General features: G+C 36.7%; 1 long non-coding RNA gene across 2 annotated transcripts; it reads left to right on the top strand.

Moving 5' to 3' along the window:
* Window positions 1–4,249: 4,249 nt before the first annotated feature.
* On the top strand, window positions 4,250–17,843 carry LOC139123902 (uncharacterized). Of its 2 annotated transcripts, none has more exons than XR_011549786.1 (3): window positions 4,250–4,679; window positions 12,776–12,895; window positions 16,673–17,843. It is a non-coding gene; the product is annotated as an uncharacterized lncRNA (long non-coding RNA). The 2 variants fall into 2 exon arrangements; XR_011549785.1 differs by having other exon boundaries at window positions 12,782–12,895.
* Window positions 17,844–18,697: the final 854 nt, after the last annotated feature.

Raw genomic sequence — 18,697 nt, forward strand, 5'->3', positions numbered from 1 at the left:
GATCGCTGTCAGCCCTACTGCACTATGGATGAAAAAAGGAATGTCATAAATTTGAAAGATTTTTGTGATGCATAGAAAATTATCAGTGAAGTTTGTGTGTGTGTGCGTCCCAGGACGTACCACAGATACGTCCATGGAGTGTCTTGGCCGTCCTGATCATGGCAGCCATGACACAGCTGAAAAGGCCAGCGTCGACAAAGATAAAATAATAGGTGTGAAAGGGATTATCAGGTCGTCCTGTACCCTTACATCCATGACTGCACAGACTCCACTTCTAGTGCGTTCTAGAACTTTTAAGAACGCCTACACTCAAAAAAGTAACTTGAGTAGTTTTGCGTGAAATAAAGATGACCTTGATAGCCGTGATTGAAACAGCCTTTGTTTGCTGTCTTACTCGACCTCAGCCGACTACCATGGCAAAAGTCGGAGACTGCTGAGACGGGAAGAACATTATCAAATTTGAAAATTGTGAATGTATCGGTCATTTTATCCAGATGATTTAGTGTCCTTTTCGATATTAAGTGGCCGAACCAAGGCCCCGGTATGCACTCTGTGGTCACAATGCATATGCAGTACAGTCAGGGTGAAGTGTGCAACACAGACAAGGGGAATTATTTGTTTGTGTGTGCAACAAGCATTGTCAGGGCAGGGACTTCCCTAATTACCGTGGTCAATGCCGGAATGTGGAGAGGTTGCCTGATGTCCTCCTACATTAAGTGTATGGCATAATGTTATGAACACTCTGGTGCACGAATGCTTCAATCGTCGTTTGTGTGCAGAGGGTCTGTGCCTTGACGAAAGCTCTATGATACAACTTTTCATTTGCATCGTGGGGGTTTCGCATAGTTACTATCAAGTCGCCTGTGCCCTGGCGAGTGCATAGCAATTATCTGGCGAATCGACTACCTTTCAAAATCGAACAAAGAATGTTTTAAAATAATGAGTAAAATTAAATGCTGAACACAGAATCGACAATACTGAAAATACTTTGCTGTAGCTGATACGGCACAAGTATATAATTTGAAATACTCTCAAAGCGAACCTACTATAGTCTTAGTTTCCATATAGTAAATCGCTACAGCCAGCCATCGCCATGAATGTGGAAAGATACATCAATGCTGTAAGGTCAAATTATTTTGCTCTGGTAGGTAATTAAGATTGTCTTTTTTTTAAATTTTTCCTAGTGCTTCCTAGTGTACCAAGTATTTTCTGGTCAGATTTTAGAGTTGCAAACGTTGTGTCTCATATAACGGTGTGACCACCAGGTTTGCCTATTTGGTATGTAAGTGTAAGAGTATCAGGGATAGACTTCTCAAAGTCTGTGGGCATATCAAAACATAATAAATTGAAGGACTAAACATCGGCAAACCGTTGTGCTAATGGTAGGCTATTTCGTGGATCGTGGAGTGAATGTCGCTTGGTCAGCAAGTAACTCAACTGAAGAGAAAGCGCGACTGGGGCCAGTCTACATCCGGGACTGTGTTCCGTTAATAAATTCTGGGCTAAAATTTCCCAGGTTTAGAATAAAACTGGATCTAATGTGCCTATCAGAGATCAAGAAGTATGACGCTTGATTGTGAAATACTAGTGCATGTTGCTTTCTAATGCTGAATTCTCATTGAGAAAACAGAACAGTATCAGGAACTTATCATGCTCTTCATATGCGCTGCAGATTTCATTATGATTAGTACACTTTGCAAAACAGACTTTCAATTTACAGACATCAAAATATTTGTATATATTTCTGACATATTAAAGTACAGCGCCCGGAGTTCCCGCTGAAAATATTAACATATGTTTATCTCCGATATATATGTCTGATATGTGAAAGGCATGCTGAAAATATGTTTGATATTTTAAAGTACGGCGCCCGAAGGGCGCGCCGACAACATTTTAAACATACGAATATCTCTGACATATATGTCTGATATATTAAAGTTTCTTGCTTGGAGGGGCCTCTGAAAAATATGGGTTTTTTTATTGTTATTAAAGTTAAGCGCCTAAAGGGTGCGCCATGAATGCAACTGAATGATGAAATTTTTCGCTTGCACGAAGCACTTTAGGCAAGTATGAGCCCGTGTCGAAATTTTTAAAACACACTGAACTCCCCTCCCTAATTGGGCATTCAAAAACATAGTGACCCCTCTTTCACCATAGTCAAAAACAGGGTGACCCTCATGAATCCACTGCCCCCCCCACCGAATAAACTGACCAGTCCCTTATTATGAATATTGTACGACTTTTGCAGTTATGACTTCCAAAGAATTCCTAAGACAGACACGTTTTATAACAACTTGGTAGCCTTACAATCCATCATAATCTTTCGCAAAATGTTCTCGTTCTTCAGACCGTGCTTCAACCACATCAAAAATCGACTCGGGGCGAGTCAAGGCTGTTTACCGGCATTGCTACTGTTGCTAGCTTCAAAGCTCGAAAGTTATTCTCGGAAACAGGGCGGCAGCATTCGTCAGGGCCGGATTTCGCACATGATATGGAAAGCAGTGGTTATTTCTTCTTTCGGGCCTTGGACTTTCGCCGCCTCGCCCCAAACGTCAATTAGCAAACTAATTACAAGATAGCTCAGTCACGTGAATCTGTAAATTGTGATGCATCGATCTATCGTGATTAATTCTGAACTACCTAACGCATAAGTTAACAAACAGGGTCGCAGTCAGGTGTTCGAGGACGTTCAGAAGACATCATCGACTAGTTTAATTTCAGAGTAAGGGGAATTCTTTTTACTTGTTTCGAGAACTATCAGTGTACCGTACTGTTGCATATGAAATAAACTTTTAGACGATGAACTTCGAAGTTTTAAAATGTGCACAGTTTTATTAAAAATACTTTTCCGAAAAAGCGGGTGCATGGGAAAAGACACCGCGACTGGAGCGACAACTGCTCAAGAAAATGTCTTTTCCACTTTCTACATTTACCTTCGTGCTCCATCAAATCCCACGTCAAGTCATAGTGAACTCCGAGCTCAGTCCCGCATGTAAAATTGCGACCGTGACCCGATGATATACGATGATGGATTTCATAAAAAAGTGCTAGAATTTCGCTTTTTAGGCCCGTCAGTACAGGTTGGTAGTTATTAGGCCTATATGAGACCGATTTCATCAATTCTGAACCATGTTCAGAATTGATGAAATAAACAGATATGATCTCCAAAAACCGATTTTTATTCAATTGATTTATCACCTTTTCGTGTAGACATCGCTGTGTGTATCCCCATTAGCCTACTGTTCGGAAAGATACAGGTATATCTCCTATATACGTAAGCTGACATGGAGAACATCGTCAGAACTACAATATTTCTGCAATGTCGCAAAACATATTGCACCACCTTGGTGAATGATACACGTCCTTGTATGTTCGTCAGAAACTAATTTCAGTTGGTTATAGGATACGACATCGGTCAAATGAGGATGAAATATTGTACTGCAGTTCTTTCTTTCAATTTATTTTTCTTTCATGTGCTGTATTATTCTCAATTCCCTCCATACTATTTTTGAGCATAGCCGGCGTGTACATAGCAACATTGTTGGTGTTGAAATGAATCCAAATCTGGCTATTGCAACAGTAAGAATGTTGTATGTACAATAAAGAAATTGATTACAAGATGCACGATTGGCTGTATCTGCAGATGCACTATCAATGTTAATATCAATATCAATGTTATACTAGCCACTTTGCACAGTTCAACCCGTCTAACATACACACGCACACACATATCTACCAAAGCAAGATCATAGAAGAGATATCGTTTATTTAAAATAGTTAAATAGGAAATCACATGCAACAAAAAACGAATGAATTCTTCAAAACCGTCCTCAAAATACAAGCAATAGGCTTCGTATGACTCACACACGATTATTTCCCAAAGTTTTAATTAGGCCAAATAGCTGCTATTTTTTACCATCTTGAAAAAGATCTCGCCAAATTTCCGGCTCAGTGCACTGGTTGGGAATGTCTGTGCGCCTAACACGGAATATTCATGAAGATAAAAAATGCGTAAGCTGCTTAGTGAACATGCAGCGAGGCTGGACTGCAGCCTGATGCTAGGGGGTCAATGTGTACAATGATGTACCTTTATCTGGCGAAACACGAAAATATGGTTCAGTTAGCAATATTTTTGTCTAACGAGAGCAAAAACAAATAACATTTTCATCAAGATTGAGTAAAAAATGATAGTTATAATCAAATTCTTTGCAAAGTTCATTTCGTGAATATTTGAGCACTTAAGGAGTCATACTCAGAAGACGCCATTGTTACGATTGGCGTGGCGTCACGTCGCTTACATCTGTACATCGTACCATTCCTACCCCGTGATCGTGCCGTCAATAATCTTCAGTTGTCGATATTTTAGCTTCTACTGACATGTCCCGTCGGTGTTTAGGAATGTCTGCTAAAGAGTCTACCCTTGAATTCCTGGACCATTTCGACGACTATGCGGTACGTTTGAATCTAGTGCCAGTGTGTCATCGACCGTGTCATGCAGTTACGACATGTTCCGACAAGCAGCAAGCTTTATTCTCCGTTCAACTAGGACGAAACTCGCCAAAACGGAAAAGAGTACCTCTTTTCCGCACCAGCGGCAGGTCGACACACTCTTCAAGCCCTCGATCGTTGCTGAGCCCTGCATCAGCTTGACGGCTCTCGTGTACAATATTATATACCAGGTATGTATAGCTGCTGTCTTATTTTTAACCAGCCCAATTGTGTCTAAGATACGTCTACTCCTTCTTTTATAAACGTGTTCAGCAATGTCTGTATCCGGCAAAGTATCTAACGTTTGTTTGTTTTAAATCATCGATATTCCTGATAATTTCAATGAACATCGAATTTCCAGGTCACTTTATGCTAATGTGACTTTTAGTGGTACATGTATACACCCCGGGATGACTGTTGATTCATGCCAGGGACCGGACAAAAATTAAGGGCGGGGGGATTGGTCGGTGTTTTTAAAGGCCTGTGTTTGCACCAGATAGTCTCACCAGAAAATTTACACACCAGATTACAATTTCAATGGAAAACAACAGGCTATCACCCCTCCATAGTCCTCTTACTAGAACAAAGGCAATTCCAGGGATCAGCAAAAGTACCATTTTAAATCCATGGAAAATAATGACCCTTCAAAAAGTGTTAGCAAGAAAAAGATAATCCCTCCCAAATTGTTGTATGACCAGTGAGTCACAGTCTGTATTAATGATCAGGGCTTGACAATTCCTATTGCCCGACGCCGGGGACAAGTGAAATTTCCGTTCGGGCAAGTCAAAAATGCTTTTCTTGACAGATACGACATGTTTCGCGTTGAATCGATAAGGTCTCACGAGTTTAGTCAACCGCATTTGGACTGTTTGGAGCATCGCAGATGAGATTGTGACGGGAACAATGATTGTGGAAATTTTGTGGGTCCCACTGAGCCCGATACGGTTTCACTCGACAACACCTCGATCACATGCACTCGCAATGCGTGAACCGAATGACGACGACCAGCGACAGAAACTGACTAATCTTTTTTACGATGGCATTTATGCTTGCCAAACACGGGAAGCTGATGTATGATATGAATCTTCAAATTCAATGTTAGCCCTGCGTACAGGTCTGTGTGTTCCCTGTGTTATACCGCCTCTTGTGATGGAGGCCGTATAACACCGGGAACACAAAGACCGTACGCCAATGTAACCTTTTGAGAAAAGACCGTACTTCAATGTAAACTTTTGAGAAAAATTGGCGTCAACATCGGCAAAAATTACCAAAATAAGAAAGCCCTGAAAGCCGCTACGGAATTCGTCACAAGTATTTTGGTCTTGATTATTACAAATGGAGGACAAGTAAAATTTTTGAGAGGACAAGTGAAATTGAAAATCCACTTGCCCGATGGACAAGTGAACTGGAAAAAAAAATTGTCAAGCCCTGATGATATCTCAATAATTGACATATAAGTTCTCATTTGACTTTGAACTTTTAAAGAATACCTTTAACCAAATAGAAATAATCAGTAGAGTGAAAGTTGAATATCATATTTGTTGTTCACCTCTGCCCTTAACCAATATTCTCATCATGTACATTAATATCAATTGCCAAACATTAATAAAAGCACAGGTTTAGCTTGTGTTGTATTTAAGCAATAAAGCACACCCAGCGACGGTATACCACGAGATTTTGATCAGTTCACGGCATATATGCATGAGCGATAGCGAGTGCATATATGAAGTGAAATGGTCAAAATCGAGTGCTATATTGTCACTGGGTGTGATTTATTGCCAATTTATCATAACAGTATATTTAAATTCTGGCGTGGAACATCATGCATGTAAAACCCTTGAATTTTCTGTGGAAAATACTATAATCTATCAATATGCAACCTAAATAAAGTAATCGATATATCGAATTTTATTAAAACCCTTTTCCTGCCAGACAGTATCCCTTCCTCATCAGCCAAGTCAGTAAAAACCAGTATTGAGCCAAAACATGACATATTTTCACCCACTTGGCTTGGTCTGTTATAGCATCTTTAGTCCAAAAGAATCAAATTTACAGTTTTCAACAGCTTTCAAATGTACAGTATTATGTTAAAATACACCATATGAAATATGTTGTGTTTCATTAATTTTAACCATCTTGACCTGGTGGTGAAATATGGACTTGGCAGGAAAAGGGTTAAACATACCGGTAACTTGTATGTATTAGGAAATTTATGATCATTTGTTCTGACCAAAGGGTTTTGCTCTTCAAAATCAGAAAATGATTCTGTTCAAAACGAGCATAACTGACCTGCATGGATGCTTTCCTTGCAGTGTTCAACGTTTGTATGGACTGTAACATTGTAGACTCTTCAATTTGACGGCATACCCATCATTTACATTCATCGGCAATGCCACATGCATACAGTTCCAATGCACTGTTGGCTCTACATCAGTCCTTTCTACCCAACTTCCTATGCACCTCCTTATATCCACCCAAAATTCAATCAGCTGTGTACAGGTTTATATTTATGTCATAAAAGCATTTATCATTACTTGTTGCACAGAAACAGTGATTTGTTGAAGTTATCCATGAAAATAAATATCAAAATCAGGCACTATGGGGACCTTTTAGCCTCAACAAAGCATGCCGGGAGAAATGCCCAGATGATGACGTAAAGTTTTCGGGTTTTGGTGCATAGACTATGGGGTCTGATCTAGGGAGTCTCATAAACAGCTTAGATATTATGCCTGCCTGTAAGTATTACAGATGTACTAATAATCGTGCGCGAGATTTCGATAAGGCATTCTGCATGATTCGAAACCTGAAGTGAAAACACCGCCTCTAAAAATTGTTGCTGGTAAAGATTGGCACGACATGAGTTTTCAAAATTATAAGTACAGTGCGTGTTTTTATGTATGCAAAGACCGTTTCCAAGAATTTTTTTCCCGACATTTTTCCCAATGACTAGTTGTGAGGTTGTGGCTTTCAGATTTTGACCATCTCAATTATTTTCCCAAGACTGCACAATTGACAGCAGAAAACGGCTACTCGGATTTGCAATCTCTTCCTACCTCCATTGCGGTTTCTAATTACCGGTTACTCACGATTAGAGTTCAAAGTGAGTTGTGAGAACAGGAAAATTGTAGTGTGTAGTTTATGACTGTACTTTGAAAGGATAAATTGAAATTTCATTTAGTGCCCCTAGAACATGAAAGTGTGTTTGAAGTTTAATTAAGTGCCCCTGAGAACATGAAAGTGTGTATGCACAACTATTGTTTGTTAGATGAGGGACACTCCATTTAGAGTCGACAGATGAGCCGTTTCTGGTCGTCCGCTTTGTCTCTCCCTCCCCCCACCCCATGGGGAACGGTTCTTGGAATTATCTCGTCATCCGCTTATTCTTTGTCTATATGTTACTGAAAAATTAGCACTTTGAATGGGCATTTTTCGATAACCATTCTTTGTTATAAAAAGAGTTATCCATATTTTAAAACCAGCGTTGCAATGGCTAAAAATGCGGAGCAATTTCGTCCTGCAATTCTCTTCGGGCATTTAAATCAAACATCGCCTTTTCAAGTGATAATACCTAGGTTGCAATGCTGATCAAAATGTTTTGGATAAAAATACAAGCATTTTGGGAGTTCATTTCGTCATGAGGCGATATCGAAGATGTGTTCAGCTCCAAACATGGCCTCCCGTAACGTTGTAGCTTATACCTTTGAGCTACTAAAAGAGCCATGCTTGTACAGCTTCCTTCGGTAACTGGCGGAGCCACATGCCCTTCTTTTACTTCCGAATTTATCAATGTGTCCGTGTATTCATCGGAAACACCAAGTTCGAAATCCTGGAGTTCAAAGTCGCTGAATTCCGGTTCAAAGTTATAAGGTTGAAGGCAAAGTGTGTCCATTGGGCAGTAGCTCAATACAAACGCACAGTAGATCAGACCCCTAGTGATACCCCCTAACTTCCTCAACGAAACACGAAAACTTAACGTCATCTAAGGTCAAGCCTCTCTGAGGAATTCCGATAAGTGGCGCTTCCATATGGCGAAAATGGCGTCATACACATCAATTAATAAAACATTAATTTCCAGGAGAATCATTAGCTCATATCTCATCTCTTCATCATGAATGTTACAAAAATAATCTACTTCAACTTTTAAAGGCAGGTTGATATTTGGGTGGGCTATCCCTTTAACATTTCACACTATGACTGAGGTGAGGTGATGACCTTTGGGGAGCCCAACTTCACTGCGTGAATGAATGAACTACATGCATTTGCGTGAACTCTGTGTGACCAAACCATTCAGAGAATGTTGCGTCCTGAGTGGTGCATCAAACAGTGAAGTAAGGGCCATTCAAGATCTTATAGTATGAATTGCACAATGCTCTGTGCAGTTTATGTGAAGATTTTAGTGCAGATATGCACATTATCCAGGGTTTTTGCTTGTATGCACGGTGGGATTTAATGTTTGGGCAGATATTTAATCACATTGCAATCTTTATCTTGGCCAAAGTTGCATGTACAGTCCCAGTGGGTAGTTAATAATAAGTGTATACATCACCAAAATCAGTACATTCTCACAAACTTATTTCGGCTTGAATGTAAAATATAAAAAACAATGCTAGAAGATACAGCTAGTGGGGGCTTTAAGTTAACATGAGATTAATTCTAATCTTACCTAAACATGATATGTCATTTTATTTTGCATCATTTCAATTCATTTTTAACTTTCTTAATTATTTCTATTTATGCTGAAAATGAAATGTGGTGTTATTTTCAACGTGCACATTTTGGATATTTATATGACCATCGATGTAAAAAGAGTCAATTTTTCATCAATGATCTGACAGTCTACAAGCTCTGAGATACTGCAGGAATGCATAGTGCAGTGTGAATCCAATTATGTTGAGCCTTTTTAGGCAATGAAAATGCTTGATATATTTCTGATTCAAATATGTGTCGATGGACTGTCAGATTAATATGGTTATTCATCGTCATTATCGTGACTTGAAATGTGATTCATCATCTGTGTTTGAGATAATTTGATTTTTCTCAGTAGGATTTTTAACTCTTCGGGTCAGTCACAATCAGGGTGCGCTAGATGATTTTCATTTGTTATGGACATATATCTGCTATTCAGACTGATATTATATTGCTTATTTGTTTCTAATAAATATTAATAGTTGTAATTAACTTGGTCACATAAAGAAATATTGCATATATTGTGCAGGTTTGGTTGTACATCCACAAAAATGCCTTTAAAAACTGTAAAAAGTAGCGTTATGCTGTTTCACTTCAAAATTCACTTAATTTCAAAATGTTTTTTGGAACACAGTGTTAAAATTGTGGAATTTTTAGCTTACATATGTTATTGCAGAATACCTAACCTTTCTTTCACAAGTTATTTCATGTGACTATGTGCATCGGAACAGAAACTCTGGTATTTTTACCAAAACTGTAACATCGTTATGTTTTTTGTGTTTTATGACCATAAGTACATATACCTTTTGTTTATATGTAGAAAAATGGATAAAATATTGTAATATTGAATTTAATTCCAACCTCAACATCCGTGGCAAGCATGTTATACACCAAAATTTAAGTAAAATTGCATATTGTATTGTTTTGTGAATAAATTAAAATGGAGATCGTTGTGGTCGGAATTTCTTGTAGCGTCCGTGACACACTCATATCTTAAGGACAACAGGAGTTATAAAAGATCTGATGTCACAGGCCTAAGTGTCAATAGTTGCCTACCTTAAATAAACAAATTATATAATTACTGTCCCTTGCGTTCACTATTAATATTCCTAAAATATGGAAATGTAGCATCCGTGACAGTGTAGCGTCCGTGACGGTGTTTACTACATAGTCATAATTAATAACTATTTAAAACATTTTAAAGCAGTTAATCCACTGAAACTTATAAATACTAGTGTGTATTGTGTGTACATACATGGAGTTGGGTTACAAAATGTCTTCAAGGCATAAAATTGTAAATTTGCACAAAATTGATTTTTTAAAAAGTAATAAAACACTCAAAAAGTTATGTTCAGCCTAAACTGTAACACTTACATTGGTGTTTTTTAAGAATGCAGTAATTATATTGAATATGTTATTAGAATTCTAGTGAAAAGAACAATGAATTCTGTGCTGTATATGCATTTATTATTGTGTATTCCATTTCAGTTCATTATGTCACAGATGCTACAATAAAATGCAAACATTGTTTTTCAGATTATAATCCAATCTAAATGTGAAATAACAACCACATTTTATATAAAGGAAAATGAGGGCAACTCCACACACCAGCTCTACCAAGATTGTTCAGTATTACGCTATGGTGAATAAAAGGATCATTGCATTTATTTTGTGTGGAATACATCATGTACATGGTGAGACACCGGTGAATCGATAGTGCTTTGACCCTAGTCATGTGATCTGGGTCCCCGGTAAACCAGTTTGTTGATTGAGTGATTCGTCTTAACGGTGTTCCGGAACCAAAAATGGGGTCCCTTTATCAGTCGCTCTCTTGTTTTGTATCCTCTCCGCATGGTTGTGTGATGAAGTCATCTTCGTCCTCAAGGAGGAGAAGCCAGATTCGTTATTGAGAGAGTTAGCCACTATTTACTGACTCTATAGTGAGCGATCCGGTGTGTGGTGTCATATTATAATTAACATGACCCAGCATCTGCCGGAGTTTCTGGACGCTTATAAGGATTTTTGTTTTAGGGCATATTTTGAGCGTTGCTAGTGCTCGTTATGTTAACAGTAAATGTTGTACTAATCTGACAACGATTACTTGTTTTAAGCATTTATCGTTTTGTGTCCATTTTTCATGGACTTTGTAATAGATTTCGGGTCGATATTGGTGCCTGCTTTCCGGTGTTTGAAAAGCATGTTGTGAAAGGCTGTTTTGAGAAATAAATCTTATTTCTCTGTGTTAAGCCATTCCCAGGTTTCATGGTTTCGTAACAATATTTGCTGTATTAAAATGGCCTTTGAAATCGGTTTGGTCTGAGGAGAGTATTGGTTTATTTAATTCATGCCGCCAACTTTGATTACTTATATGGAAGCTCTCTCAGTTTTTGATTTTCTTTGCCAGATGATGTTTTCTGTACTGCTCCGCAATCTTTTCAGTTTGGTTGATTGTAGTACCAATTCGATGACAGATTGCATCTTGGTTTTATACGATAAGTTGTGGCATAAAATGGAGACAAATTCAAAAAAGAAATTCAGTTTCCCCGTTGTTAAAACTGCTATCGTGAAACCTTTTAAATGTTTGAGCGATATGGACAAAGTGTGTTTGAATTAACTCACCGGACTTTTCGGTTGTCGTGCCGGATATCGACGGACTGCTTACTCCTTCACATGTTGGTCAAAGTTACATAACGAGCTATGATTTTGTAAGAAGGATTTGTTTTAGATGCTCGTTTTATAGACCATAAGGGGTGTCGTCAGAAAACGACTCGAGGGTTGATACCAGAAGTAAGCTCAGCTGCAGTGATTTTTTACTCCAACTGATTTTTGCAGTAGTTGCTATAGCTTTCTTGTTCAATTTAAAGAAATTGTCAACGTTTTGACACAATTTTCACAATTTAAATGTTTGATACAGAAAGGTTTTGGAGAAAAGAGAAAGAAAAAAACCAGATTGTTAATTGCTTTTTATAATTCAAATTGACCTAACTTTCAAGTTTGATTTTGGTAGCGTCCGTGACATAATTACATGTCATACTAAACAGAAAATATTTTAGAAAGAAGTTCATTTTGATTACACTGAATGGTATCAATATTGTTGCTATAGCATGGTTAATTCATGACAATAAAACTTTTAAGTACAGCATACCAGCGGAAGGACATAGAGAAGTTGAAAGTCCTATTAAAAAATATGATCAATATTGTTGTATTTCTCACTAAACTTGAGGTTGTGTTTATTCATGGAAAAATTAAGTAAATCGTACCAAGTATAGCTTATTATAATGCCAATATGCATCTTTTATATTGTAATAACATAAGAAAGCATTAACAAATATTGTTTAAAATTTTATTATGACATTTGTGTTTCATGAAAAACATTTCTGTAGCGTCCGTGACACTGCGTCGACCATATAAAACAATGTGCACTGTGGTAATACTAATGACGTTTGCTTCACCAAATTTTAGGAAGATATGCCCCATACCATAACCTTTCAACATATTATTTAACTGGACAGTTATCATGAACTTGAAATTTTGACCTAAGTGACACACTCTAGCGCACCCTGATTGTGACTGACCCGTCTTGTTTTTATATTCTTGCAAGTTGCAGGTCCCCTGGAGGTACATGTATTTATTAGGCGTTGAACAAATAGGGAAAGTGTAGTGCCCAAAGGAATGACAGTCACACAAAAAGGCATGCTAACAACTGGGAACAATATGAGAGGTATGTACTCTACAAAGTCTGCACTGATAAGTTGTTAGTCTAAAGTAGTGAACTTTGAAGGGCAAGTTAACCAAAGCACCAGTGTTGGTGAATTATAGTACATGAACATGGTTAAGCAGAACCATCATGACACATGTACGACAATTTTACTTAGCTGAACTTTGATGTTTTGTTATATTTGCAGGGCACCTAACAGCCATAAGCAACAAAATCTGCCTTTATAATCTTCTTTTGAAGATACAAATGTAATAGATAGTGATGCAACTTAGCTCATGTCAAATTTTGAAATCACAATGAAATATGTAAACCCTGGAAATTATTATAGAGAAGCATAGTGTTGAAACAACTTCAGGGGCTCTTCCATGAGTTCCAAACACAAATGTACATGACATACAATAATTGCATAGTCAAACCAAGGAAATGTTCTTTTTAACACTGTCTCCCGACACTGGCCAAAATACTATTGAATGAATCCATGAAGTGTATTTTATGAACCTTGTCTCGGAAACAAAACTAATTGAAAAAATATCAAAAGACAAACTGAGGTTGCAGAGTCTGTTGCAAATTGTGTAATGAAAGATGAAACAATCTTCTGTTCTGATAACATGTTCCAGATTATATGACATGCTCAAAAACCATAATTTTATCTTTTACTAAAATTGAACGAAACTATTTTCCGAACAAAATACAGTGTGCAAGAAAACCATTGTTTTTTTTTCAAAAATTGTAGCATAATATATATTTTTGCGTAATTGTACTGTCCCAAATACACAAACATGACCCCCAACAGATCACTAGCATGTGATTTCCAAACATTTAACAAATTCACCGCTCTCCCCTGTAATGAATCTAGCAAGCATGTTATTGTTATTCAATCACCGTAATTCAAATGACATAATCCAGCGGGGACTCCATGTATGTCATCAGTGATGACTTCTAGATCAAGTACCGAGAGATTAACTCTTAATCCATACTATTACTGGCACACATACACAGTCACTTCAGTCTTTAATTTGGATGATTCCCAAGCGTAACATGCCCTCTTTTTAGTTCAATATATGTATATGTTACAAGGCACTGTAGGTCAAGGCTGCATGATACAAAAATATTTCTATCTTCAATATTCTATCCTAATTTGACAGATGTAATATTCTAACCTATAGATCCTACTGTATTAGTTCTCGGCCTACTGTATTAGTTCTCGGCCAACGTACAAAGACTTGGTCCATTCGCTAAAGCGCATAATTGACCATTCGCTAAAGCGCATAATTGATGACATGTTTTGCAAAATTATTATTGGAAGCACGACCATACTCCGTGTGTCTGGGAGGTACATTGATGTTACAGTCTCTGCTAACAAAAACAGGAATATTTAGTCTATAACATAGGCAATGAATCAGTGAAAAAACATTTTGGTCTTCATATTTGTTAGCTCCGCTGTCAGCGACGTGGAGCTTATCAAATAGGTTGATCATCCGTCGTCGTCTGTCGTCCGTCGTCGTCCGTCAACAATTGTCTTCTCCTCTAAAACCACAAGTCCAATTGCTTTGAAATTTTATATGCAGTTCACTTGGGGTGACCTCACTTCAGTTTGTTCAAATCATGGTGAAATTTGCATATTTGTATTTTTGGGGCATTTTTTGGTGTTTTTGGTAAAAAAATCTTCTTCTCTGAAACCGCTCGTCCGATTGCTTTGAAATTTGATATGCAGTTTACTTAAGGTGACTTAAATCAGATTTGTTCAAATGGTGGTGAAATTTGCATATTTGTATTTTTAAGGCAATTTTTGTCATTTTTGGTAAAAAAATCTTTAAAAATCTTCTTCTTCAAAACTACTGGTCAGATAGCTTTTATATTTGGTACATATGTCCCTAGGGATGATCTATTTCAGATTTGTTCAAATTGTGCAGAAATATGCAAATTTGCATTTTTAAGGCAATTTTTGCCATTTTTGGTCAAAAAATGTATTTCTCAAAAAGTACTGGTCTGATAGTTTTGAAATTTGGTATAAAGGTTTTTATAGATGAACTAAGTAATATGTATTGAATTTCTGATGAAATCTGTAATTTTGTATTTTTGGGGCAATTTTTGCCATTTTTGTTAAAAAAATGTGTAATTTCCAAAACTACTCATCTGATAGCTTTGAAATTTGGTATAGAGGTTTCTACAGATGAACTAATTGATATTTATGGAAATAATGATGAAATCTGCAATTTTGTAATTTTGGGGCAATTTTTGCCATTTTTGGTCAAAAAATGTGTATTTCCAAAACAACTTATCTGATAGCTTTGAAATTTGGTATACAGGTTTCCTTAGATGAACTAAATGATATTTATTGAAATAATGATGACATCTGCAATTTTGAATTTTTGGGGCAATTTTTCCCACTTTTGGTCAAAAAATGCATTTCTCAAAAAGTACTGGTCTAACAGCTTTAAAATTTGGTATACAGGTTTCTATATATGAACTTAGTGTGATATTTTGAAATTATGATGAAATCTGCAATTTTTATTTTTGGGGGCACTTGTTGCCATTTTTGGTCAGAATATTTTATTCTCAAAACACTACTCATCAGATAGCTTTGGTTGACATGTTCTTAGGAATGATCAGATGTGATATATTCAAAGTATGATGAAATCTTCAATTTTGCATTTTTGCAGCTTATTTTAGCCACTTTTTTCTGGCCACTGCATTGAGTTATCAAAGATTTCCACCTTCTTCATCAACATGTGTCAAAAATAGTTATTCTGTACATAAACACAGTGGAGCTATATCGGCCGCTAGGTCGTTTGTATATTTAGGCATAAACATGTCAGTTTGATGTACAACAGTACATAGATGACCAGTTTATTCAATAAGGGAGCATTCAGTTATTACAGCCGGGGTAAGCCAGCACAATTTGAAGGGGGATGCGGTTCACCTTAAATTTGAAAATTGCAAAGGGGAGGTCATGTATTTTTCAAACAGCATTGGGGGTCACTCAATTGTCTTAAGTATTTGTCCTGTTAAAAAGAAGTTTTAGTGTTCAAAAATATTCTTGGAGATAAAATGATTCGCTGCATGATTTCACTCTTGGTAGTCATTTAACTGTAAATCTGAACAAAAGTATAATTATCTGTCACATGAACATCTTGCTGTTGAAACTCTGAGGCTTGTCTTATTGTAAATCGAGCTCATGGAGGGCAATGAACAATTTATATTACTTACGTATTAGAGATATAGCAACTTTTGTCAGGGAAAATATTTATTTAAGTGACCTGTAGACCACTAGTACCATGAAAAGTGAAATAGGTTTAGTTGAAATTCAAATATCAAAATTGTTGTCCACATCTGAACCTTCAAACACCGTAATTCAATCAAGTACATTTGTATCAATTGTCAAACACCTCTGAAAGCACCGATTGTGTTTTAGACTAAAAGATTCTGTCGTGTGCGGGCGCTCTGGCGCACTGCGACCTGCGACCCTTCACCAGGTATGTCGCAGTGCACCGAAACGCTCGCATGCGACTGAATCTTTCAGTCTAATTGTGTTTGTGAAGCATTGGAAAAAAAATTATTCATAGTTTTCTCATAGACTCCAATGTATAATGAATCAACATTTTAGTGAAATTCAGAAATCAAATTTCTTGCATACATATCAACTTTTAACCATTCTAGTCCAATGAAGTACTTTAAAATGAATTATCAAATGTCTATAAATACACGGATTTAAATAAAAACAAACAAAATTGATGATGTACAATCCTGATGATTTATTCTGTGTATCATTATTTACAGGAACTGAAGTACATACAATCTGGGCTATCCAAGGACTAGCATCAAGCTGAAGACATTTTGATAGTTGTGTGTGTTTCTTCTGAGGATAGCGAACATGACAGAAGTTGCAAGGGTGGTGCCTTTATTCGGAGACTCTTGCCATGGGATAGAGAAAGAAGTGAAACTGCATATGGAAAAACACATGCATCAAAGGAAATGCATATTGAGGCTACCTTGCATTTAGGGCCTGGTATCAATCAGACCAGAGCCTGACAGACACATGACAATTCCAGCAGCATTGACAACTCATTACAGGACAATGTTTAATGTATAAGCATATTTTATACATTTTCTTGATTCTGCTAAAAGCTTAGTGATGTATTTTTAGTTTCGAACTAAACTTCAACTTTTGAATTTTGTTAACCAGACAGAGGCTGTACTCATCAAAGTCCAACTGGGAACACTTTCTATATGTTATTACACCTACTGAGTCATAATCAATGATTAAGCTGAATACCCAAAGCTGTACATGTGTGAATATGTGGACTGTACTCGACGGATTGCTGGCTGAGTTATAAGACCAATAATTCTGTCTTAGTCTCTTCAGTGGCCATATTTGATATTTCATGAACAATGTGTTAAAAATGAGGTGCATCTTTGCAAACAAATTTTACAGATTAAATACACCAACTTACAACTACAGTTATTTTTGGCAACACTGTAGCTTTATGTACATGTAATGTGCTTGAATCTTACCCTGAGTCTAGGTTGTAATCAAAATATTTTTATGGCAATTTTCAATGATATGGCAGAACTCATTACCATGTGTGATCTGTAATAGATACTAGCAATGCAACACAAAACATAGCTAAATGTGGAGTCTCTTTTCTACTTAGACATCCAAACACCCGGTACATCCAATTTTATTTTTTAAATCTTAGAGAACAATGTATTTATTATTTATTTGTTATAACTAAAGCCAGAATTGCTGTGTAAAGTGAGTCAAGTTAAATCAGTTCTCAGATACTTGGTTGACACTTCAATATTGCATCAAAGAAGAAAACAATAAGTGTATTTTTTTCACATGAAGTATATTGCTTGTATTTTTGAGGAAGTTTTGAGGAATTCATTCTGTATTTTTTGTCCCATGTGATTTCCTATTTAACTATTTTAAATAAACAATTAAAACCGATACCTCTTCTATGATCTTGCTTTGGGAGATATGTGTGTATGTTAGATGGGTTAAATGTGTAAAGTGTGATATTAACCTAGTTAATGAGTGCACCTACAGATACAACCAATCAGGCATCTTGTAATCTCTGTCTTTATTGTACATACGACATTATTACTGTGAAAATAGAGTTTAAACCCAGAATTGGATTCATTTCAACAACAAGATCTGCCACGTACACACCAGCAATGCTTAAAAATAGTATATAGGGAATTTTACACAAATACAGTTCATATACAAAGAGAAAAAAATGGTAGAAAGAACTACAGTACAATAGGTGCAAAAACAGAACAATCAGGTTCATATTTGGACCTACAAGATCCAAATACAGAAGATTGAATATGTTTCTTTATGTTGTGCATAAAGATGTATAAATACAAATCAGGTTGATGCATAAATGTGAATCTTTATGCATCTTTAATGGCCTGCATAAAGATGATTAAATTTAGTCGGCCATTAAACCCTTTTATGCACAAGCATAAAGGTGCATAAAGTTCCATCTTTATGCTGCATAAAGATGATTAAAGATCATCTTTATGCAACTTTATGTCACCTTTATGCTGCGCATAAATCTAGATTTTCATCTTGTGATCCACTAATAATGCTGACAATATCTGAATCTGATACCATGAAACTTAACAGGTTCGTAATGACCTACCCAGTATTTTCACAGTGCATAACACGGCCATGTTTTTACAGAGATTCATACAGTATACTTTCTTTACTGATTTTACTGCTACTTTCTTAGATATTGCCAAAAGATGTAGAATTATATATGATTACCCGTAACTTATGGAATTTTCACACTGGATGTT

The sequence above is a fragment of the Ptychodera flava genome (assembly GCF_041260155.1).
Source record: "Ptychodera flava strain L36383 chromosome 23 unlocalized genomic scaffold, AS_Pfla_20210202 Scaffold_23__1_contigs__length_28996876_pilon, whole genome shotgun sequence".
Taxonomy (NCBI): Eukaryota; Metazoa; Hemichordata; class Enteropneusta; family Ptychoderidae; genus Ptychodera; species Ptychodera flava.